This window comes from Salmo salar, chromosome ssa16 (genome assembly GCF_905237065.1).
Source record: "Salmo salar chromosome ssa16, Ssal_v3.1, whole genome shotgun sequence".
In the NCBI taxonomy this organism is placed as follows: Eukaryota; Metazoa; Chordata; class Actinopteri; order Salmoniformes; family Salmonidae; genus Salmo; species Salmo salar.
Genome location: NC_059457.1, coordinates 90,551,674 through 90,575,770, shown reverse-complemented (window position 1 = coordinate 90,575,770; position 24,097 = coordinate 90,551,674). Strand labels below are relative to the sequence as shown.

The 24,097-nt window shown below is 47.2% G+C and overlaps 1 protein-coding gene and 1 long non-coding RNA gene across 2 annotated transcripts in view; one reads left to right on the top strand and one right to left on the bottom strand.

Annotated features, from left to right (window-relative positions):
* Positions 1-24,097, top strand: part of LOC106574944 (protein diaphanous homolog 3) — a gene marked incomplete at its 3' end in the record, with an annotated part of 688,081 nt that overhangs the window by 9,770 nt on the left and 654,214 nt on the right. The gene's annotated exons all lie outside the window — the stretch shown is intronic.
* Positions 22,533-23,180, bottom strand: LOC123727917 (uncharacterized). The gene is made up of 4 exons (XR_006759880.1): positions 23,110-23,180; positions 22,962-23,073; positions 22,646-22,757; positions 22,533-22,609 (listed from the first exon to the last, which is right to left on the bottom strand). It is a non-coding gene; the product is annotated as an uncharacterized lncRNA (long non-coding RNA).

Sequence of the window (24,097 nt, the reverse complement as noted above, 5' to 3'; positions counted from 1 at the left end):
TATAGGGCACTACTTTTGATCAGAGAACTATTGGTGTGTTAAAAACAGATCTTCACGTCTTACCCCATGTGATGAAATGGGGAACAAATCAATGACAAAAATCGATGTGCTGCAGGACCGTACACATGGAAACTTCCACCAAGAACACACAGTGGACTAGTAGTCTGCAGGACAGGAGAGAAATATGCAATAAAACTCAATGTTATCAAAAACAGAACAGTTTATTAAAAAACAGAAACACAATTAAATGAAATTCTTCACAATTCAATTAAAACCAGTTAAAAATATGTACATATTTAATTATTTACAGGAGCTCTCTGCTACTGGGGCGCCATGGTAACTACAGATAAGACTGAGAATGTGTGATTTAACATTACAGTCAGGTGATGAACACTAACAACCACACTGATACGAGTGAAACTTAACAAGAGTAAAGAAAACAGTCTTCAAAGCTGCCATCAATGAGTCACCATCGTCACATTGCTTCGTCCTGTGCATCTCAGGCTGTAACGCCTCGGGCATACACTCATTTTGCGTCCCAAATGGCCCCCTTTTCCCTTTTTTATATTTTTTATAGCGCACTACTTTCAACCGCAACCCTACACACCCTGGTCAAAAGTAGTGCACTATGTAAGGAGTAGGGTGCCATTTGGAACACCGACTCCATCAATTTGAGGAGTCAACTGACGCTTGAGAGGAATGGGAGGGATGCAGGGGAGAGGCGGCGTTGGAGGGATGCAGGGGAGAGGCGGCGTCGGAGGGATGCAGGGGAGAGGCGGCGTCGGAGGGATGCAGGGGAGAGGCGGCGTCGGAGGGATGCAGGGGAGAGGCGGCGTCGGAGGGATGCAGGGGAGAGGCGGCGTCGGAGGGATGCAGGGGAGAGGCGGCGTCGGAGGGATGCAGGGGAGAGGCGGCGTCGGGATGCAGGGGAGAGGCGGCGGAGGGATGCAGGGGAGTGGCGGCGGAGGCGGCGGAGGGCTCCTAGTGAGGGCGACTGGCTACTCTGAACTGTGTGGTGAGCTTCCTGGCGCCCAGAGCTGCTGAGGCGTCAACTGGGTGATAGACACACTGTGGAGAAGTCCAGTAGATATCAGGCTGGTTCCCAGAGCAGCCCTCTCTACACGCTCGTCACCACACTCTTCATTAATCATCTTCCTCGTCATGATGTATTGCCGCTGGTTTGTTTTTGAAGTTGCATTATCATCTCGTTGTCTTTTTCAATATCAGTTTTCTACATTTTTCAAATGGCCACCCGGTTGTAAATGTAAGTCTTCTACGTTATCACAGCATCTGGTTCAGCTGTGTCGAGGGGAGCTGCCTGCCAGCTAAGACCTCTCTGTTACGGCTACATCCTGATTCTACCGATGTCAGGTCATTTCAGTTGACTTGGATGATCCTTGGCAATTACATACCCCTGGACTACTGGCAATTACATACCCCTGGACTACTGGCAATTACATACCCCTGGACTACTGGCAATTACATACCCCTGGACTACTGGCAATTACATACCCTTGGGCTACTGGCAATTACATACCCCTGGACTACTGGCAATTACATACCCCTGGACTACTGGCAATTACATACCCCTGGACTACTGGCAATTACATACCCCTGGACTACTGGCAATTACATACCCCTGGACTACTGGCAATTACATACCCCTGGACTACTGGCAATTACATACCCCTGGGCTACTGGCAATTACATACCCTTGGACTACTGGCAATTACATACCCCTGGACTACTGGCAATTACATACCCCTGGACTACTGGCAATTACATACCCCTGGGCTACTGGCAATTACATACCCCTGGGCTACTGGCAATTACATACCCCTGGGCTACTGGCAATTACATACCCCTGGGCTACTGGCAATTACATACCCCTGGGCTACTGGCAATTACATACCCCTGGACTACTGGCAATTACATACCCCTGGACTACTGGCAATTACATACCCTTGGGCTACTGGCAATTACATACCCTTGGGCTACTGGCAATTACATACCCCTGGGCTACTGGCAATTACATACCCCTGGACTACTGGCAATTACATACCCCTGGACTACTGGCAATTACATACCCCTGGACTACTGGCAATTACATACCCCTGGGCTACTGGCAATTACATACCCCTGGGCTACTGGCAATTACATACCCCTGGGCTACTGGCAATTACATACCCCTGGGCTACTGGCAATTACATACCCCTGGGCTACTGGCAATTACATACCCCTGGGCTACTGGCAATTACATACCCCTGGGCTACTGGCAATTACATACCCCTGGGCTACTGTCTGATCGGATGGAAATATTTACAGAGGAGATAATGAGAAGTACTTTATGTTGGGGAACCATATTTGGGTTTATGGCCCAAGGTGAAGTGCCGTGATTTGACCACTAGGTGGTACTATAACACCACAGAATAACAAGGAAACCAGTTTCTCTATTAGAAGTAGTGACATCAAAAGCTGCAGCTTTCAGAGAACTTCATACTGTATTTATTCTGGGGCTCCTTTTCAATATACAACTTTCCTCCCCCCCCCCCCCAAAATAAAAACATGTTTTACAAAAATTATCACAAAGAAGAAGACAGAATGTGTTTTTTAAATGTTTATGTCTAATGGTGTTCTTGGATCTGTCGGTAAGAGTTCCATTTCTGAAAGGAGAATTAGTAGAGAAAATATCACCTCAGCCCGTCCGCCCGTCCCCCGTCCGTCCCCGTCCCCCCGTTACAAGTAATGACTGTTACTGATGTGTCTTGAGCTGTGAAAAATGCCCTGCAGTCTTTAATTACAGTAATGGCTGTTTGCCATAATTCTGTTTTTCACACAAATAAATGCTGAAGGGTTGTGCCACTATTAACTGCTGAGGGGTAAAAACACTATAATTAAATAGAAACCCGGTACAGTGCATATTTCAGAGAGACATTTCGCTGCACCTGCGATAACCTCTGCAAATCTGTGTACGTGACCAATAAACTTTTGATTTGACACACACACACACACACACACACACACACACACACACACACACACAAGTCCCTTCATGCACACCTTTCCTTGATTAATAAAGCCATCGTAATAAAACCAAACTCAAGCTGCCGTTGAATGTGTCAGAAATCCCCATAATGCTGTTCACCAGATTAGGATGAAATGCGGAGAGCAGGTGTTCATATTTGTCACTGACATCCTGCTGCACCCTTCAGAAGGCGTTGTTCTACCCAGGACAATCTCCACTCCCATCTGGCTTGGCCCCTCTCTCTCTCTCTCTGTGTGTGTGTGTGTGTGTGTGTGTGTGTGTGTGTGTGTGTATGTGTGTGTGTGTGTGTGTGTGTGTGTGTATCTATCCAGTGGAGAAAACAACACGGTGGGGTCAACCGTAACAACAAGCATTACCGCTAATTACTACCAGCTGATTGAGTCTTCAGTCCTCAGATATGCTGAATAGCAGCTCTCAGGTGTGTGTGTGTGTGTGTGTGTGCAGGAGAGAGACAGAAAGGAACATCTGAGCATTCAAGCAGAATAAATGGAGGTCACTTAGTGGCAGGGCTGGTAACATCTATAGAGACTATAGGGGGGTCAGTTAGTGGCAGGGCTGGTAACATCTATAGAGACTATAGGGGGGTCAGTTAGTGGAGGGCTGGTAACATCTATAGAGACTATAGGGGGTCAGTTAGTGGCAGGGCTGGTAACATCTATAGAGACTATAGGGGGGTCAGTTAGTGGAGGGCTGGTAACATCTATAGAGACTATAGGGGGGTCAGTTAGTGGCAGGTCTGGTAACATCTATAGAGACTATAGGGGGTCAGTTAGTGGAGGGCTGGTAACATCTATAGAGACTATAGGGGGTCAGTTAGTGGCAGGGCTGGTAACATCTATAGAGACTATAGGGGGTCAGTTAGTGGCAGGGCTGGTAACATCTATAGAGACTATAGGGGGTCAGTTAGTGGCAGGGCTGGTAACATCTATAGAGACTATAGGGGGGTCAGTTAGTGGAGGGCTGGTAACATCTATAGAGACTATAGGGGGGTCAGTTAGTGGCAGGTCTGGTAACATCTATAGAGACTATAGGGGGGTCAGTTAGTGGCAGGGCTGGTAACATCTATAGAGACTATAGGGGGGTCAGTTAGTGGCAGGGCTGGTAACATCTATAGAGACTATAGGGGGGTCAGTTAGTGGCAGGGCTGGTAACATCTATAGAGACTATAGGGGGGTCAGTTAGTGGCAGGGCTGGTAACATCTATAGAGACTATAGGGGGGTCAGTTAGTGGCAGGGCTGGTAACATCTATAGAGACTATAGGGGGTCAGTTAGTGGCAGGGCTGGTAACATCTATAGAGACTATAGGGGGGTCAGTTAGTGGCAGGGCTGGTAACATCTATAGAGACTATAGGGGGTCAGTTAGTGGCAGGGCTGGTAACATCTATAGAGACTATAGGGGGGTCAGTTAGTGGCAGGGCTGGTAACATCTATAGAGACTATAGGGGGGTCAGTTAGTGGCAGGGCTGGTAACATCTATAGAGACTATAGGGGGGTCAGTTAGTGGCAGGGCTGGTAACATCTATAGAGACTATAGGGGGGTCAGTTAGTGGCAGGGCTGGTAACATCTATAGAGACTATAGGGGGGTCAGTTAGTGGCAGGGCTGGTAACATCTATAGAGACTATAGGGGGGTCAGTTAGTGGCAGGGCTGGTAACATCTATAGAGACTATAGGGGGGTCAGTTAGTGGCAGGGCTGGTAACATCTATAGAGCTATAGGGGGTCAGTTAGTGGCAGGGCTGGTAACATCTATAGAGACTATAGGGGGGTCAGTTAGTGGCAGGGCTGGTAACATCTATAGAGACTATAGGGGGGTCAGTTAGTGGCAGGGCTGGTAACATCTATAGAGACTATAGGGGGGTCAGTTAGTGGCAGGGCTGGTAACATCTATAGAGACTATAGGGGGGGTCAGTTAGTGGCAGGGCTGGTAACATCTATAGAGACTATAGGGGGGTCAGTTAGTGGCAGGGCTGGTAACATCTATAGAGACTATAGGGGGTCAGTTAGTGGCAGGGCTGGTAACATCTATAGAGACTATAGGGGGTCAGTTAGTGGCAGGGCTGGTAACATCTATAGAGACTATAGGGGGGGTCAGTTAGTGGCAGGGCTGGTAACATCTATAGAGACTATAGGGGGGGTCAGTTAGTGGCAGGGCTGGTAACATCTATAGAGACTATAGGGGGGTCAGTTAGTGGCAGGGCTGGTAACATCTATAGAGACTATAGGGGGGTCAGTTAGTGGCAGGGCTGGTAACATCTATAGAGACTATAGGGGGTCAGTTAGTGGCAGGGCTGGTAACATCTATAGAGACTATAGGGGGGTCAGTTAGTGGCAGGGCTGGTAACATCTATAGAGACTATAGGGGGTCAGTTAGTGGCAGGGCTGGTAACATCTATAGAGACTATAGGGGGGTCAGTTAGTGGCAGGGCTGGTAACATCTATAGAGACTATAGGGGGGGTCAGTTAGTGGCAGGGCTGGTAACATCTATAGAGACTATAGGGGGGTCAGTTAGTGGCAGGGCTGGTAACATCTATAGAGACTATAGGGGGGTCAGTTAGTGGCAGGGCTGGTAACATCTATAGAGACTATAGGGGGGTCAGTTAGTGGCAGGGCTGGTAACATCTATAGAGACTATAGGGGGGTCAGTTAGTGGCAGGGCTGGTAACATCTATAGGGGGGTCAGTTAGTGGCAGGGCTGGTAACATCTATAGAGACTATAGGGGGGTCAGTTAGTGGCAGGGCTGGTAAAATCTATAGAGACTATAGGGGGGTCAGTTAGTGGAGGGCTGGTAACATCTATAGAGACTATAGGGGGGTCAGTTAGTGGCAGGGCTGGTAACATCTATAGAGACTATAGGGGGGTCAGTTAGTGGCAGGGCTGGTAACATCTATAGAGACTATAGGGGGTCAGTTAGTGGCAGGGCTGGTAACATCTATAGAGACTATAGGGGGGTCAGTTAGTGGCAGGGCTGGTAACATCTATAGAGACTATAGGTGGGTCAGTTAGTGGCAGGGCTGGTAACATCTATAGAGACTATAGGGGGGTCAGTTAGTGGCAGGGCTGGTAACATCTATAGAGACTATAGGGGGGGTCAGTTAGTGGCAGGGCTGGTAACATCTATAGAGACTATAGGGGGTCAGTTAGTGGCAGGGCTGGTAACATCTATAGAGACTATAGGGGGGTCAGTTAGTGGCAGGGCTGGTAACATCTATAGAGACTATAGGGGGTCAGTTAGTGGCAGGGCTGGTAACATCTATAGAGACTATAGGGGGTCAGTTAGTGGCAGGGCTGGTAACATCTATAGAGACTATAGGGGGTCAGTTAGTGGCAGGGCTGGTAACATCTATAGAGACTATAGGGGGTCAGTTAGTGGCAGGGCTGGTAACATCTATAGAGAGTAGACATCTGGTCTCTCTTTGGTTCTGCCTGCCCTTCTGTTCCCTTTGAGATTGACTTATAAATTGTATTTTAGTCAAGTCTGTTATACGGCTTGGCTGAATACTCTTTTCTGATTGGTCGAAAGGAATCTCTCTAAAATCAAGTTTGCTCATTTCAATCTGTTACTGTAGATGATTGGATGGAAAGGTGTTTGTTTACCATTGAGAACAAGTTGATGTGTGAAAGACAGACAGGACAGAGAGAGGGGAATGTTGTCAAACTGGAATGGTGAAATTAAAACAGAACAATAGTGGAACAGAGCAGGAGGTCCAGTCCGTGTGATAAAGCAGAATAGGACTAGAATAGTGGAACAGAGCAGGAGATCCAGTCCGTGTGATAAAGCAGAATAGGACTAGAATAGTGGAACAGAGCAGGAGATCCAGTCCGTGTGATAAAGCAGAATAGGACTAGAATAGTGGAACAGAGCAGGAGATCCAGTCCGTGTGATAAAGCAGAATAGGACTAGAATAGTGGAACAGAGCAGGAGATCCAGTCCGTGTGATAAAGCAGAATAGGAGTAGAAGACAACAAGTCGGGTCACTAAGGAGGTGAGGTTGGAAAAGGAACCCAGCCTGCGTCCCAAATGCCCCTCTATTCCCCATAGAGCTCTGATCAAAAGTACTGCCCTTTAAAGGGAATAGGGTCTAAAGTAGTGCACTGTATAGGGAATAGGGTCTAAAGCAGTGCACTGTATAGGGAATAGGGTCTAAAGTAGTGCACTATAAAGGGAATAAGGTCTAAAGTAGTGCACTATATAGGGAATAGGGTCTAAAGTAGTGCACTGTATAGGGAATAGGGTCTAAAGCAGTGCACTGTATAGGGAATAGGGTCTAAAGTAGTGCCCTATAAAGGGAGTAGGGTCTAAAGTAGTGCCCTATAAAGGGAATAGGGTCTAAAGTAGTGCCCTATAAAGGGAGTAGGGTCTAAAGTAGTGCCCTATAAAGGGAGTAGGGTCTAAAGTAGTGCCCTATAAAGGGAGTAGGTTCTAAAGTAGTGCCCTATAAAGGGAATAGGGTCTAAAGTAGTGCACTACAAAGGGAATAGGGTCTAAAGTAGTGCCCTATAAAGGGAGTAGGGTCTAAAGTAGTGCCCTATAAAGGGAATAGGGTCTAAAGTAGTGCCCTATAAAGGGAGTAGGGTCTAAAGTAGTGCCCTATAAAGAGAGTAGGGTCTAAAGTAGTGCCCTATAAAGGGAGTAGGGTCTAAACTAGTGCCCTATAAAGGGACTAGGGTCTAAAGTAGTGCCCTATAAAGGGACTAGGGTCTAAAGTAGTGCCCTATAAAGGGACTAGGGTCTAAAGTAGTGCCCTATAAAGGGACTAGGGTCTAAAGTAGTGCCCTATAAAGGGAGTAGGGTCTAAAGTAGTGCCCTATAAAGGGAGTAGGGTCTAAAGTAGTGCCCTATAAAGGGAGTAGGGTCTAAAGTAGTGCCTTATAAAGGGAGTAGGGTCTAAAGTAGTGCCCTATAAAGGGAGTAGGGTCTAAAGTAGTGCCCTATAAAGGGAGTAGGGTCTAAAGTAGTGCCCTATAAAGGGAGTAGGGTCTAAAGTAGTGCCCTATAAAGGGAGTAGGGTCTAAAGTAGTGCCCTATAAAGGGAGTAGGGTCTAAAGTAGTGCCCTATAAAGGGAGTAGGGTCTAAAGTAGTGCCCTATAAAGGGAGTAGGGTCTAAAGTAGTGCCCTATAAAGGGAGTAGGGTCTAAAGTAGTGCCCTATAAAGGGAGTAGGGTCTAAAGTAGTGCCCTATAAAGGGAGTAGGGTCTAAAGTAGTGCCCTATAAAGGGAGTAGGGTCTAAAGTAGTGCCCTATAAAGGGAGTAGGGTCTAAAGTAGTGCCCTATAAAGGGAGTAGGGTCTAAAGTAGTGCCCTATAAAGGGAGTAGGGTCTAAAGTAGTGCCCTATAAAGGGAATAGGGTCTAAAGTAGTGCCCTATAAAGGGAGTAGGGTCTAAAGTAGTGCCCTATAAAGGGAATAGGGTCTAAAGTAGTGCCCTATAAAGGGAGTAGGGTCTAAAGTAGTGCCCTATAAAGGGAGTAGGGTCTAAAGTAGTGCCCTATAAAGGGAATAGGGTCTAAAGTAGTGCCCTATAAAGGGAGTAGGGTCTAAAGTAGTGCCCTATAAAGGGAGTAGGGTCTAAAGTAGTGCCCTATAAAGGGAGTAGGGTCTAAAGTAGTGCCCTATAAAGGGAGTAGGGTCTAAAGTAGTGCCCTATAAAGGGAGTAGGGAGCCAGTGTTTCTTCCTGATTGGTAGGCAGTGCAGCAGCTTCATGAACAGAACCGTTTTTGTGGAGAGGTAATTATAGGATCTGCCAGTTGTGGCTCTGGTTGATCACAACATGTCTCACTCTACTAACAGTGCAGTTAACACTGAGCCCCTTTTTAAAATGGACCAAAAACAGCCCATTTTTCACCCAAACTTATCAAACAATGAAAAAGCTTCAGGAGAGGTTTTATCGAGGGGGGAGTAGTACCTGGAACTCGACGCACTGCTGTGCACCGGGGAGTAGTACGCTGTTAGCCTTTTTTTTTTCAAAATGTTTTTTTAATATATTTTTAATATATTTTTATAAAATACCTGTCAGATCAACTGTTTTATTTATTACTGCAGTTCTGAATTGTTTTGGACTTGTTTTTGTGAGCTGCTTTCTAAAGCAGTATTATTGATCCTCTCGATATGCCAGTTCACTGTTATTTCTGGTTGAGTTATTTACAATCCCCCCTGTTTCACACACTCTACTATCTTTGGGAGTGGGGTCCTTCTGACACAAAATGGAAATGGTTCCCTTCACTTGTTGGTTTGCTGCAGTGGTAGGTAACTTTAGGTGACCGTGTGTGTTTTTTGTATTCCAAATGTCACCCTATTCCCTATATAGTGCACTCGTTTTGACCCGGGCCCATAAGGAATAGGAAACCGTTTGGGATGAGTAGAGTAGACGGCAGTGGACAGCCTTGGCCTCTCCTTCACTTCACTGTGAGGTGGACGTGTGTCTGTGTGTGAGGAGCCAGCGTTCATGACTGGCATGTTGAAAACTACTCTGCTGCACGCCACGCCACCCACCCGCTGAAAAGATCGTTTCCTTCCTGTTTCCACGGCAACGACAGAACACAATGCGTCAACAGGTTAGGTAGCAACAGCAAATGGCACAGTCGCAATTATTAGATTTTCAGGTTTTTCCACCATAAAACTTTTAGATGATTGAAGAGACTAGATTGGAGTTGCCGGGGGGGACTAGGTTGGCGTTGCCGGGGGGGACTAGGTTGGAGTTGCCGGGGGGACTAGGTTGGAGTTGCCGGGGGGACTAGGTTGGAGTTGCCGGGGGGGACTAGGTTGGAGTTGCCGGGGGGGGACTAGGTTGGAGTTGCCGGGGGGGACTAGGTTGGAGTTGCCGGGGGGGACTAGGTTGGAGTTGCCGGGGGGGACTAGGTTGGAGTTGCCGGGGGGGACTAGGTTGGAGTTGCCGGGGGGGACTAGGTCGGAGTTGCCGGGGGGGACTAGGTCGGAGTTGCCGGGGGGACTAGGTCGGAGGTGCCGGGGCGGGAGGACTAGGTCGGAGGTGCCGGGGGGGACGGGACTAGGTCGGAGGTGCCGGGGCGACTAGGTTGGAGGTGGAGGTGCCAGGGGGGGACGGGGACTAGGTCGGAGGTGCCGGGGACGGGGACTAGGTCGGAGGTGCCGGGGGACGGGGACTAGGTCGGAGGTGCCGGGGGGGGACTAGGTCGGAGGTGCCGGGGGGGGACTAGGTCGGAGGTGCCGGGGAGGGACTAGGTTGGAGGTGCCGAGGGGGGGATCTAGGTTGGAGGTGCCGAGGGGGGGACTAGGTTGGAGGTGCCGAGGGGGGGACTAGGTTGGAGGTGCCGGGGGGGACTAGGTTGGAGGTGCCGGGGGGGACTAGGTTGGAGGTTCCAGGGGGGACTGAAACCCAGTTAGGAAGCAGGGTGTTGTCTTCAGTAGCTCTATGAACACACCTTCTCAGGTCAGGGTAACTTGAAGTGGACAGCTGGTTTGATTCAACACTGCAAATCAAATCTAGTGTATTTCCCTATACCTTGGATGCCACAAGGATAATAATACCAGGCATTTAATATCCCATCTTGATATTATGGTATGGCAGGACAGGATTCCACCTGCCTGGCTGCCTCGCTGGCTGTGACTACATCCTAATTGACTCCCTATTCCCTTTGTAGCGCACTGCTTTTTGACCATGGTCCCGGAGGGTCTCGCTGTAGGGAATAGGGTTTGGGACACCCCTTGGCTGCTAGCCTCAGTGGCTGTCACCTGTGTGATGCAGTGATTGCTATTCAGACCAGGGCCCTGCTTCTGGCTCACCGCCCAGCCCCTGACCTTGCTTGGAACCTGTGGAGACTAGCTGTCAGCCCAATCATTTCACCTCTCTGGCTATGTCCCTCATGGCACCCTGTTCCCTAGATAGTGCACTACTTTTGACCAGGTGGCCCCCCTCGTAGGGTAGTGCACTATAAAGGGAATAGGGTGCCGTTTGTGATGCAGTCGTGCTGTCAGCCCAGTCATTTCACCTCCTCACGGACGGACGGACGGACAGACGGACGGACGGAGAGCCTGCCGCTCTGCTCCTCACACACACTAGTGATGGGGGTGAAAAATCACTACAGTTACATATCAGGACCATCTACTGTATCGTTTTGACAATATCGCAATATTATTGTCTGTACCTGCACCAAAAACTCCAGCATGTTTTTCCTCCATAGCTTGTTCTCTTCCTTGTTTTTAAACAGGGAGACAATGTGCTTTTCAACCCTTTTATTTCCATGACTGATCAAAATGTGTCTCGTCATGTCTCTCTCTTGTCCCTCTGCATTGTCTCGTCATGTCTCTCTCTTGTCCCTCTGCATTGTCTCGTCATGTCTCTCTCTTGTCCCTCTGCATTGTCTCGTCATGTCTCTCTCTTGTCCCTCTGCATTGTCCCTCTGCATTGTCCCTCTGCATTGTCCCTCCGTCTTGTCCCTCTGTCTTGTCCCTCTGCATTGTCCCTCTGTCTTGTCCCTCTGCATTGTCCCTCTGTCTTGTCCCTCTGCATTGTCCCTCTGTCTTGTCCCTCTGCATTGTCTCTGTCTTGTCCCTCTGCATTGTCTCTGTCTTGTCCCTCTGCCGTGTCTCTGTCTTGTCCCTCTGCATTGTCTCTGTCTTGTCCCTCTGCCGTGTCTCTGTCTTGTCCCTCTGCATTGTCTCTGTCTTGTCCCTCTGCATTGTCTCTGTCTTGTCCCTCTGCATTGTCTCTCTCTTGTCCCTCTGCATTGTCTCTCTCTTGTCCCTCTGCATTGTCTCTGTCTTGTCCCTCTGCATTGTCTCTCTCTTGTCCCTCTGCATTGTCTCTGTCTTGTCCCTCTGCATTGTCTCTGTCTTGTCCCTCTGCATTGTCCCTCTGCAGCAGACATATGGTGAACAATATGTTCAGAACATTCAATCTCTATAAAATCACAGTATCCAATCGCAATGCCATAATTCCCAGCACCTCCCTCCAAAAACCTCTACCAGTGGCGGGGATTGGACAGAGGTCAGAGGTCCTGATCACCTTATCCCACTAATATTACATTCTGGAGGAGATGTACAGCCGCTGCAGGGGAGAGGAGGAGGAGGAGGAGGAGGAGGAGGAGAGGGAAGGGCGTTGGTGAGATGATGGATAAGATGTTGTATTTCTGTTCTGTGTTCTTCCTGTTTTATTGATTAGGATGTTGTTGTTGTGTTCTTCCTGTTTTATTGATTAGGATGTTGTTGTTGTGTTCTTCCTGTTTTATTGATTAGGATGTTGTTGTTGTGTTCTTCCTGTTTTATTGATTAGGATGTTGTTGTTGTGTTCTTCCTGTTTTATTGATTAGGATGTTGTTGTTGTGTTCTTCCTGTTTTATTGATTAGGATGTTGTTGTTGTGTTCTTCCTGTTTTATTGATTAGGATGTTGTTGTGTGTGTGTGTGGCTTCATATTCCACAGTCTTTTATCTCAACTCGTCTCCCTCAAAATGGCTCCTCAATTACAGCCGTGACACACAACCTCATTTACTCTGATTCCACAATCAGTTGTTTTGTTTTGAAAGAGAGTATTACTGTCGTCTGTCTAGCTCTCCTTTCACATAACTACCCAGAGAGGTTTTCAAATAGCACCCTACTCCCTATGTAGTGCACTACTTCAGCCCGGAGCACCAGGGAATAAATAGGATGCCATTTGGGATGCGTCCTGTGTAGGATGGCAGCCCTGTCCTGTCACTCAGGTCCACCATACAGGCCTCCCAAGGATAAGACAACAATTCACCTGGTGGTCGGCGCTGCTTGGTGGAGCCGAATGGACTGCAATGATTAGAGGCCTCCTCCTCCATGGAGTTGAAGGCAACACGGATAAATGGAACCCTATTCCCTATATAGTTCTATGGGACTCTGGTCAAAAGTAGTGCACTATATAGGGAATAGGGTTCCATTTGGGACGTAGACAGATTGATTTTAATGGGTTTGAATTACAAGGGGGGGGGGGCAGGCTGGGCCCAGAGGACTGAATCTGTTTGGTTTACCGCCATTCACACGTCTCGTTCTCACTGACCTTCATGGTCGTGGTGCTAAGTTCTCTCTCTCATGTTCACGCTCTCTTTCTAGCTCCGTCTCTATCTTCACCCCTCTGTTTCTCCTCTCGCTCTCTGCCTCTCTCGCTCTCTGCCTCTCTCGCTCTCTGCCTCTCTCGCTCTCTGCCTCTCTCGCTCTCTGCCTCTCTCGCTCTCTGCCTCTCTCGCTCTCTGCCTCTCTCGCTCTCTGCCTCTCTCGCTCTCTCGCCTCTCTCGCTCTCTGGCTCTCTCGCTCTCTGCCTCTCTCGCTCTCTGCCTCTCTCGCTCTCTGCCTCTCCGCTCTCTGCCTCTCTCTCTCTCTCGCTCTCTGCCTCTCTCTCTCTCTCGCTCTCTGCCTCTCTCTCTCTCTCTCGCTCTCTGCCTCTCTCTCTCTCTCTCTCGCTCTCTGCCTCTCTCTCTCTCTCTCTCGCTCTCTGCCTCTCTCTCTCTCGCTCTCTGCCTCTCTCTCTCTCGCTCTCTCTCTCTCTCGCTGCCTCTCTCTGCCGCTCTCTGCCGCTCTCTGCCGCTCTCTGCCGCTCTCTGCCGCTCTCTGCCGCTCTCTGCCGCTCTCTGCCGCTCTGGCTCTCTGGCTCTCTGGCTCTCTGGCTCTCTGGCTCTCTGGCTCTCTGGCTCTCTGGCTCTCTGGCTCTCTGGCTCTCTGGCCTCTCGCTCTCTCGCTCTCTGGCTCTCTCGCTCTCTCGCTCTCTCGCTCTCTCGCTCTCTCGCTCTCTCGCTCTCTCGCTCTCTGCCTCTCTCTCTCGCTCTCTGCCTCTCTCTCTCTCTACCTCTCTCTCTCGCTCTCTCTGCCTCTCTCTCGCTCTCTCGCTCTCTCGCTCGCTCTCTCGCTCTCTCGCTCGCTCTCTCGCTCTCTCGCTCGCTCTCTCGCTCGCTCTCTCGCTCGCTCGCTCTCTCGCTCTCTCGCTCGCTCGCTTCTCTCGCTCGCTCTCTCTCGCTCGCTCTCTCTGCCTCTCTCTCGCTCGCTCTCTCTGCCTCTCTGCCTCGCTCTCTCTGCCTCTCTCTCTCTCTCTCTCGCTCTCTGCCTCTCTCTCTCTCTCTCTCTCTCTGCCTCTCTCTCTCGCTCTCTCTGCCTCTCGCTCTCTCGCTCTCTCGCTCTCTGCCTCTCGCTCTCTCGCTCTCTCGCTCTCTGCCTCTCGCTCTCTCTGCCTCTCTCTCTCTCGCTCTCTCTGCCTCTCGCTCTCTCGCTCTCTGCCTCTCTCTCTCTCCTCTCGCTCTCTGCCTCTCTCTCTCCCGCTCGCTCTCTGCCTCTCTCGCTCTCTGCCTCTCTCGCTCTCTGCCTCTCTCGCTCTCTGCCTCTCTCGCTCTCTCTCCCTAATTTTTCATTAGTTGTTATCCAATACTTTAATTATCTCTTGTTCTTCCCGACACCTGATTAGTTGGGCTGTTATGGCGGATGGACAGCCAGTCAGTAATTGAAAGATACAGTTTGTTTATGTTTTGAATTAAAAGGAATGTACTGATAACCGTGAAGTGAAAATGAGTCCATTGCTGTGAACAAAATGTTTCCAGGTGTGCTGGCCGTTCTTTTCCAATTGAAAGGGGGGAGGAGGGATTACTCATTACCCTTAACCACCTCAACACCGTCGCGATAGGTCAGGCTCCCGCCTCAACACCGTTGGGATAGGCCAGGCTCCCGCCTCAACACCGTTGGTGTAGGCCAGGCTCCCGCCTCAACACCGTTGGTGTAGGCCAGGCTCCCGCCTCAACACCGTTGGGGTAGGCCAGGCTCCCGCCTCAACACCGTTGGTGTAGGTCAGGCTCCCGCCTCAACACCGTTGGTGTAGGCCAGGCTCCCGCCTCAACACCGTTGGTGTAGGTCAGGCTCCCGCCTCAACACCGTTGGTGTAGGCCAGGCTCCCGCCTCAACACCGTTGGTGTAGGTCAGGCTCCCGCCTCAACACCGTTGGTGTAGGCCAGGCTCCCGCCTCAACACCGTTGGTGTAGGTCAGGCTCCCGCCTCAACACCGTTGGGATAGGCCAGGCTCCCGCCTCAACACCGTTGGGATAGGCCAGGCTCCCGCCTCAACACCGTTGGGATAGGCCAGGCTCCCGCCTCAACACCGTTGGGATAGGCCAGGCTCCCGCCTCAACACCGTTGGGATAGGCCAGGCTCCCGCCTCAACACCGTTGGGATAGGCCAGGCTCCCGCCTCAACACCGTTGGGATAGGCCAGGCTCCCGCCTCAACACTGGCAAAGAGTGGGAGACTTTGTTCTTTCTGAAAGACTTTTACACAGCTTATGACCCAAATAGCACCCTATTCCCTATATAGTGCACTACTTTAGACCAGAGCCCTATGTCACCCGGTTCCCTATATAGTGCACTACTTTAGACCAGAGCCCTATGGCACCCTATTCCCTATATAGTGCACTACTTTTAACCAGAGTCCTATGGCACCCGGTTCCCTATATAGTGCACTACTTTAGACCAGAGCCCTATGGCACCCTATTCCCTATATAGTGCACTACTTTTAACCAGAGTCCTATGGCACCCGGTTCCCTATATAGTGCACTACTTTAGACCAGAGCCCTATGGAACCCGGTTCCCTATATAGTGCACTACTTTAGACCAGAGTCCATATGGGATCCAGCCACCAGGTTAAATCCCAGGGAACAGATCTAGTCCTCCTTATCCATCTCTAAGTTGTTTTGGTTGACAGAACTGATGGAGGTTTTCATGACAACGATGATCTTTGACTGTGACAGAAATGACCTGTTTCAGAATGAATCATTCATATTACATTGGGCTTGTGTGACCTGAGTCTATATCCAGTCCATTCCTAGATGGGATGGCAGGGAAGGCTAACGTCAACAAGTGGAACCCATTGTTGTGTATTTAATACATGTATTAGTTCGTTTATTATATCACTTACTCAAATGTATTCTGTTCCTGACTTTTTCAGTTGACTAGAAGAAGTGTTAGAAAAAGAATAATGAATCTTAATCGACCAGGACTACATTTAGTTGTAATTGGTGGGGAAAAACAGAGGAGAAGTAGATGTGTATAGAATCCTCAATGTGTCGGACTGCTGAAGTAGAGACTAGTGTGTTCTGTCAGGTGGAGAGTGGAACTGTGTGTGTGTTTGTGTCAGGTGGGATATTTTGTGGGGGAATGGAAGTGAGAGAGTGTGCCATGTTTATTTATGTTGAGTGATTTGCTGTAATGGGGCCTCGACTTCTCGCATTATGAGAACTGGCTTCGCCATCTAAATCCTCTCACAGTGCAAATATAATGTGATTTAAAGAGGAAGTATGTCATGAATGCAGCAGCGAGCTTTGATGAGATGGCAGCCCAAGGGGTGTGTGTGTGCAGGGTTTTTTTCTGCGTCAAAAAGGGGCTTAGGTGGGGGGGGGCATGGCGGGGGGCTTGGCAGGCGGCACGGTCGGCCCTTTGGCGTAGCTGAATTTTAGAGGCCATCATCTTGGAGGAAACACTGGCTTATAGCCACAACAGTTGAAGCGTTGGAGCTAAATTCGTAGGAAGTCAAATTCAACACGCCACATTGGCTTCAGAAACAGCCAGAAGCTTCTGTTGACCACAGAGAGAGTTTGATTCTATCTGTTCTCCTCTACCTTGCCTGGCTGGAAAAGTACCGGGATGTTGTCTCGGATTTTCAATCTGAATTTAGAGAACAACGTTTTAAAACTGAATCTGAATTCGTGTAAGTTGAATATATGAAAATTTGATAAACTAGAAATGATGGTTTGTAAACTTAATATCTACCATATTAAAACTTAATATATAATTTCAAAATTGAATGCATCATTCATTCAATTCAGGCTCAAAGCATGAAATACAAGTTCAGTTTATGAATTCAAAGATTACATTTGTCCATTAGAAATAAATAATATATAAAAGCTGAGATATTAACTTTTTGGGCAACCTGACCAAATTCACATAGAAATGTGAGTTATAGATCTGTCAGTCTCATAGAACGCTAGTCTAAGAAGCGGTAGATCTGTTCTATGTGCACTTTCTATGCTTCTTGTTAAGCTTAGTTTTTTGCGTCTTGTACTTGCGCTTTTATACACCACCTTCAAACAGCTGAAAATACATTATTTTTGTCTTTATGGAGATTTCACAGCCCTTTTTTTTTTAGATGATACAATGATTCTCTACACTATACTTGTTTGTTTTTGTCACAAAAACTCTAATTAGGCAAACTACTAGAATTTGAGCAACCAGGAAATGGTGGAGCGATGTCTGCATAGTGCATCTTTACAATAAAAAAACAAGGAAAATATAACAATACTTTGTCAGCTCACAATTCATGACATCACTGGATTAGGTTTGACATCGATATGTTGAATCATTTCTGCTTGGACATGTTAGATGATACAACTTACTTATTGAATAGCCTACCAGTAGTCAGTAGTCTATTACAGTCTAAAGCATTATGAATGACTTTTATAAGGTGATTTCTAATTATTCCTATTGCATTACGCCACAACGCCCATTGTCCTGCCGTTCATCCGCCTCCATCACCTCATGGCGTGATAATGCACGGCCCCATGTCGCAAGGATCTGTACACAATTCCTGGAAGCTGAAAATGTCCCCGCAATTATCCAGCAACTTTGCACAGCCATTAAAGAGGAGTGGGACGACATCCCACAGGCCACAATCAACATCAACTCTATGTGAAGGAGATGTGTCACGCTGCATGAGGTAAATGGTGGTCACACCCGATACTGACTGGTTTTCATGAGGTAAATGGTGGTCACACCCGATACTGACTGGTTTTCATGAGGTAAATGGTGGTCACACCCGATACTGACTGGTTTTCATGAGGTAAATGGTGTTCACACCAGATACTGACTGGTTTTCATGAGGTAAATGGTGGTCACACCAGATACTGACTGGTTTTCATGAGGTAAATGGTGGTCACACCAGATACTGACTGGTTTTCATGAGGTAAACGGTGGTCACACCAGATACTGACTGGTTTTCATGAGGTAAATGGTGTTCACACCAGATACTGACTGGTTTTCATGAGGTAAATGGTGGTCACACCCGATACTGACTGGTTTTCATGAGGTAAATGGTGTTCACACCAGATACTGACTGGTCTTCATGAGGTAAATGGTGGTCACACCAGATACTGACTGGTTTTCATGAGGCAAATGGTGGTCACACCAGATACTGACTGGTTTTCATGAGGTAAATGGTGGTCACACCAGATACTGACTGGTTTTCATGAGGTAAATGGTGGTCACACCAGATACTGACTGGTTTTCATGAGGCAAATGGTGGCCACACCAGTGTCGTGTCTTTGGGGTACCATTAAACTGAAGACATGTTTATCAATTAACTCCCTGTAATTATTATCACGCGATTAAACTGATTAATCGTTTAATTGTAATTAACTAGGAGATTGGGGCACCAAGGAAAATATTCAGATTACAAAGTTATAATTTTCCTAATATAACTTTCCTATATTATAACATTATATATTATATTCTATTATAGTATAGGCCGATTATCTTCTGGTTTAAATGGTGTATTTTACCTCACGTCCAGTCTCATTCCAAACGTCGTAAATTGTTGTATCTGCACGAACCCAGTCTTTACTAAAATCATCCATACATCAATTGTCTTAAAATCATTTATTTACTAAACTAAGTAATTCACATAAAGTATACAAACAGTAATTATCATCACAAAGAATTGGTAGAGTAATGTGGCTAAACAGGCATGGCTGGTGTCTTGTTAAACAATGGGTCATAAAATGTTCAGCTGAGGAGGTACACAGAGTTCATTAATATTAACAATTGACAATTGAACGCACACTCATTCGGGAACAATTGCAATCAATATATATTGTTGGAGCGTCGTTCTGATGGAGAGTTCTCTCTCTCTCTCTCTCGGTTAGAATGGATCTTTCAAAGCGACATTCATTAATGTCGTCATAGAATGGATGTTTCGTTGGTATTCGCGTTCAATGATATAATTTACTTAGCTGCAGGTTAATAATTAATATCAAAGACTTGTTCTTATTCTGTCGGTATCAATAGTCTAAAAGTTAACCACGTGGTATGGTTCACTTTCAGTAGAGTACTTGGATGGTCAAACCTATTTGCCAACTCGCAATGGAGTGGAGGCCAGGTCTGTTAGAAATGTAAATCAGGGTGAGTTTTATAGTGACCATAGAACAGGCTTGTCAAATGACGCCTGGTCCTGTCTGTGTCCCTGGGGGTGTGCCGATGACTGAGTTAAGCTTGGTACAGAAATAGAATTCTATCACATTAACATCAGTACATAGCATCTCAATGTATTACAAATAGCTTTATCCTTATTAATACATTCTATACAACCATGTGGATGCAAGTCTCAAGGCTGAGGCTATTATATAAACCGTTTTATGGTAATATGGCTATATTGTCTCTTCTGAGTATCACAAAATTGTACCAAGCGGACCAGTTCGTAGCTGGATTCTTCACCAATCTTCCATACCTTCTCCAGAACACAAAGGTCGCTTGGCTCTCCAATTCTATGAGTTGGAAGAATTTCCTGTGTCTCTCTATGGGCCATGTGGTTGTAAGATTCTCCTCTGGAATTTTACAACCCTTTCACACAGGGCCTGGGTGGGGGGAGGTAGGTTGGGGGATGGTGCAAAGGGGGGGAGGGGGTCAACTGTCCTCCCTGTACTCAAAGAGGCCAACGTCATGACACCAGATACTGACTGGTTTTCATGAGGCAAATGGTGGTCACACCAGATACTGACTGGTTTTCGTGAGGCAAATGGTGGTCACACCAGATACTGACTGGTTTTCATGAGGTAAATGGTCACACCAGATACTGACTGGTTTTCATGAGGTAAATGGTGGTCACACCAGATACTGACTGGTTTTCATGAGGTAAACGGTGGTCACACCAGATACTGACTGGTTTTCATGAGGTAAATGGTGGTCACACCAGATACTGACTGGTTTTCATGAGGTAAATGGTGGTCACACCAGATACTGACTGGTTTTCTGATCCACCCCCCCCTACTTTTTTAAAAGTATCTGTGACCAACAAATGCATATCTGTATTCTCAGTCAGGTGAAATCCATAGATTAGGGCCTAATGAATTTATTTCAATTGACTGATTTCCTTATATGAACTGCAACTCAGTAAAATCTTGGACGTTGTTGATGTTGTGTTTTTATGTTTTTATACAGTGCATTTATAGCCTAATAGCGTACCTGAATGACATGGCCCAATATGATGTTACAGCATACCTGAATGACATGGCCCATAGGCTATATGTATGGCCCAATATGATGTTACAGCATACCTGAATGACATGGCCCAATATGATGTTACAGCATACCTGAATGACATGGCCCAATATGATGTTACAGCATACCTGAATGACATGGCCCACAGGCTATATGCATGGCCCAATATGATGTTACAGCATACCTGAATGACATGGCCCAATATGATGTTACAGCATACCTGAATGACATGGCCCATAGGCTATATGTATGGCCCAATATGATGTTACAGCATACCTGAATGACATGGCCCAATATGATGTTACAGCATACCTGAATGACATGGCCCATAGGCTGTATGTATGGCCCAATATGATGTTACAGCATACCTGAATGACATGGCCCATAGGCTATATGTATGGCCCAATATGATGTTACAGCATACCTGAATGACATGGCCCATAGGCTGTATGTATGGCCCAATATGATGTTACAGCATACCTGAATGACATGGCCCATAGGCTGTATGTATGGCCCAATATGATGTTACAGCATACCTGAATGACATGGCCCAATATGATGTTACAGCATACCTGAATGACATGGCCCATAGGCTATATGTATGGCCCAATATGATGTTACAGCATACCTGAATGACATGGCCCAATATGATGTTACAGCATACCTGAATGACATGGCCCATAGGCTATATGTATGGCCCAATATGATGTTACAGCATACCTGAATGACATGGCCCATAGGCTATATGTATGGCCCAATATGATGTTACAGCATACCTGAATGACATGGCCCATAGGCTATATGTATGGCCCAATATGATGTTACAGCATACCTGAATGACATGGCCCATAGGCTGTATGTATGGCCCAATATGATGTTACAGCATACCTGAATGACATGGCCCATAGGCTGTATGTATGGCCCAATATGATGTTACAGCATACCTGAATGACATGGCCCATAGGCTGTATGTATGGCCCAATATGATGTTACAGCATACCTGAATGACATGGCCCATAGGCTATATGTATGGCCCAATATGATGTTACAGCATACCTGAATGACATGGCCCATAGGCTGTATGTATGGCCCAATATGATGTTACAGCATACCTGAATGACATGGCCCATAGGCTATATGCATGGCCCAATATGATGTTACAGCATACCTGAATGACATGGCCCATAGGCTGTATGTATGGCCCAATATGATGTTACAGCATACCTGAATGACATGGCCCATAGGCTGTATGTATGGCCCAATATGATGTTACAGCATACCTGAATGACATGGCCCATAGGCTGTATGTATGGCCCAATATGATGTTACAGCATACCTGAATGACATGGCCCATAGGCTGTATGTATGGCCCAATATGATGTTACAGCATACCTGAATGACATGGCCCATAGGCTGTATGTATGGCCCAATATGATGTTACAGCATACCTGAATGACATGGCCCATAGGCTGTATGTATGGCCCAATATGATGTTACAGCATACCTGAATGACATGGCCCATAGGCTGTATGTATGGCCCAATATGATGTTACAGCATACCTGAATGACATGGCCCATAGGCTGTATGTATGGCCCAATATGATGTTACAGCATACCTGAATGACATGGCCCATAGGCTGTATGTATGGCCCAATATGATGTTACAGCATACCTGAATGACATGGCCCACAGGCTGTATGTATGGCCCAATATGATGTTACAGCATACCTGAATGACATGGCCCATAGGCTATATGTATGGCCCAATATGATGTTACAGCATACCTGAATGACATGGCCCACAGGCTGTATGTATGGCCCAATATGATGTTACAGCATACCTGAATGACATGGCCCATAGGCTGTATGTATGGCCCAATATGATGTTACAGCATACCTGAATGACATGGCCCATAGGCTGTATGTATGGCCCAATATGATGTTACAGCATACCTGAATGACATGGCCCATAGGCTGTATGTATGGCCCAATATGATGTTACAGCATACCTGAATGACATGGCCCATAGGCTGTATGTATGGCCCAATATGATGTTACAGCATACCTGAATGACATGGCCCACAGGCTGTATGTATGGCCCAATATGATGTTACAGCATACCTGAATGACATGGCCCATAGGCTGTATGTATGGCCCAATATGATGTTACAGCATACCTGAATGACATGGCCCATAGGCTGTATGTATGGCCCAATATGATGTTACAGCATACCTGAATGACATGGCCCAATATGATGTTACAGCATACCTGAATGACATGGCCCATAGGCTGTATGTATGGCCCAATATGATGTTACAGCATACCTGAATGACATGGCCCAATATGATGTTACAGCATACCTGAATGACATGGCCCATAGGCTGTATGTATGGCCCAATATGATGTTACAGCATACCTGAATGACATGGCCCATAGGCTGTATGTATGGCCCAATATGATGTTACAGCATACCTGAATGACATGGCCCAATATGATGTTACAGCATACCTGAATGACATGGCCCATAGGCTGTATGTATGGCCCAATATGATGTTACAGCATACCTGAATGACATGGCCCATAGGCTGTATGTATGGCCCAATATGATGTTACAGCATACCTGAATGACATGGCCCACAGGCTGTATGTATGGCCCAATATGATGTTACAGCATACCTGAATGACATGGCCCATAGGCTGTATGTATGGCCCAATATGATGTTACAGCATACCTGAATGACATGGCCCATAGGCTGTATGTATGGCCCAATATGATGTTACAGCATACCTGAATGACATGGCCCAATATGATGTTACAGCATACCTGAATGACATGGCCCATAGGCTGTATGTATGGCCCAATATGATGTTACAGCATACCTGAATGACATGGCCCAATATGATGTTACAGCATACCTGAATGACATGGCCCATAGGCTGTATGTATGGCCCAATATGATGTTACAGCATACCTGAATGACATGGCCCATAGGCTGTATGTATGGCCCAATATGATGTTACAGCATACCTGAATGACATGGCCCATAGGCTGTATGTATGGCCCAATGTGATGTCATTTGTGGAGATGGAATTTAGATTTTAGATGGTGTCAGCATTGTTTTATTATTTTCATTCATTTTCGAGTAGAATGTTATTTTAAAAAGGCACCAGAACTGAGCTTCTCAGCCCCCCCACTGCTACACATTCTTCCAGAGGAAATACTACACACACACACACACACACACACACACACACACACACACACACACACACATGCTGCATACTACCCCCTTAATGAGAGTCCAACCATCTCCCTGCTCTTCTCTGGAGGGGACACAAACAACAATATGACCAACCAACCAATACTTTAGGCCGTTAACGCGACCTACCTCGCCAATGGTTTCAGCCAATAACGCGGCCTACCTCACCAATGGTTTCAGCCAGTAACGCGGCCTACCTCGCCTATGGTTTCAGCCAATAACGCGACCTACCTCGCCAATGGTTTCAGCCAATAGCGCGACCTACCTCGCCGAATGGTTTCAGCCAATAGCGTGACCTACCTCGCCGAATGGTTTCAGCCAGTAACGCGGCCTACCTCGCCTATGGTTTCAGCCAATAACGCGACCTACCTCGCCAATGGTTTCAGCCAATAGCGCGACCTACCTCGCCGAATGGTTTCAGCCAATAGCGCGACCTACCTCGCCAATGGTTTCAGCCAATAGCGCGACCTACCTCGCCGAATGGTTTCAGCCAATAGCATGACCTACCTCGACGAATGGTTTCAGCCAATAACGCGACCTACCTCGCCGAAA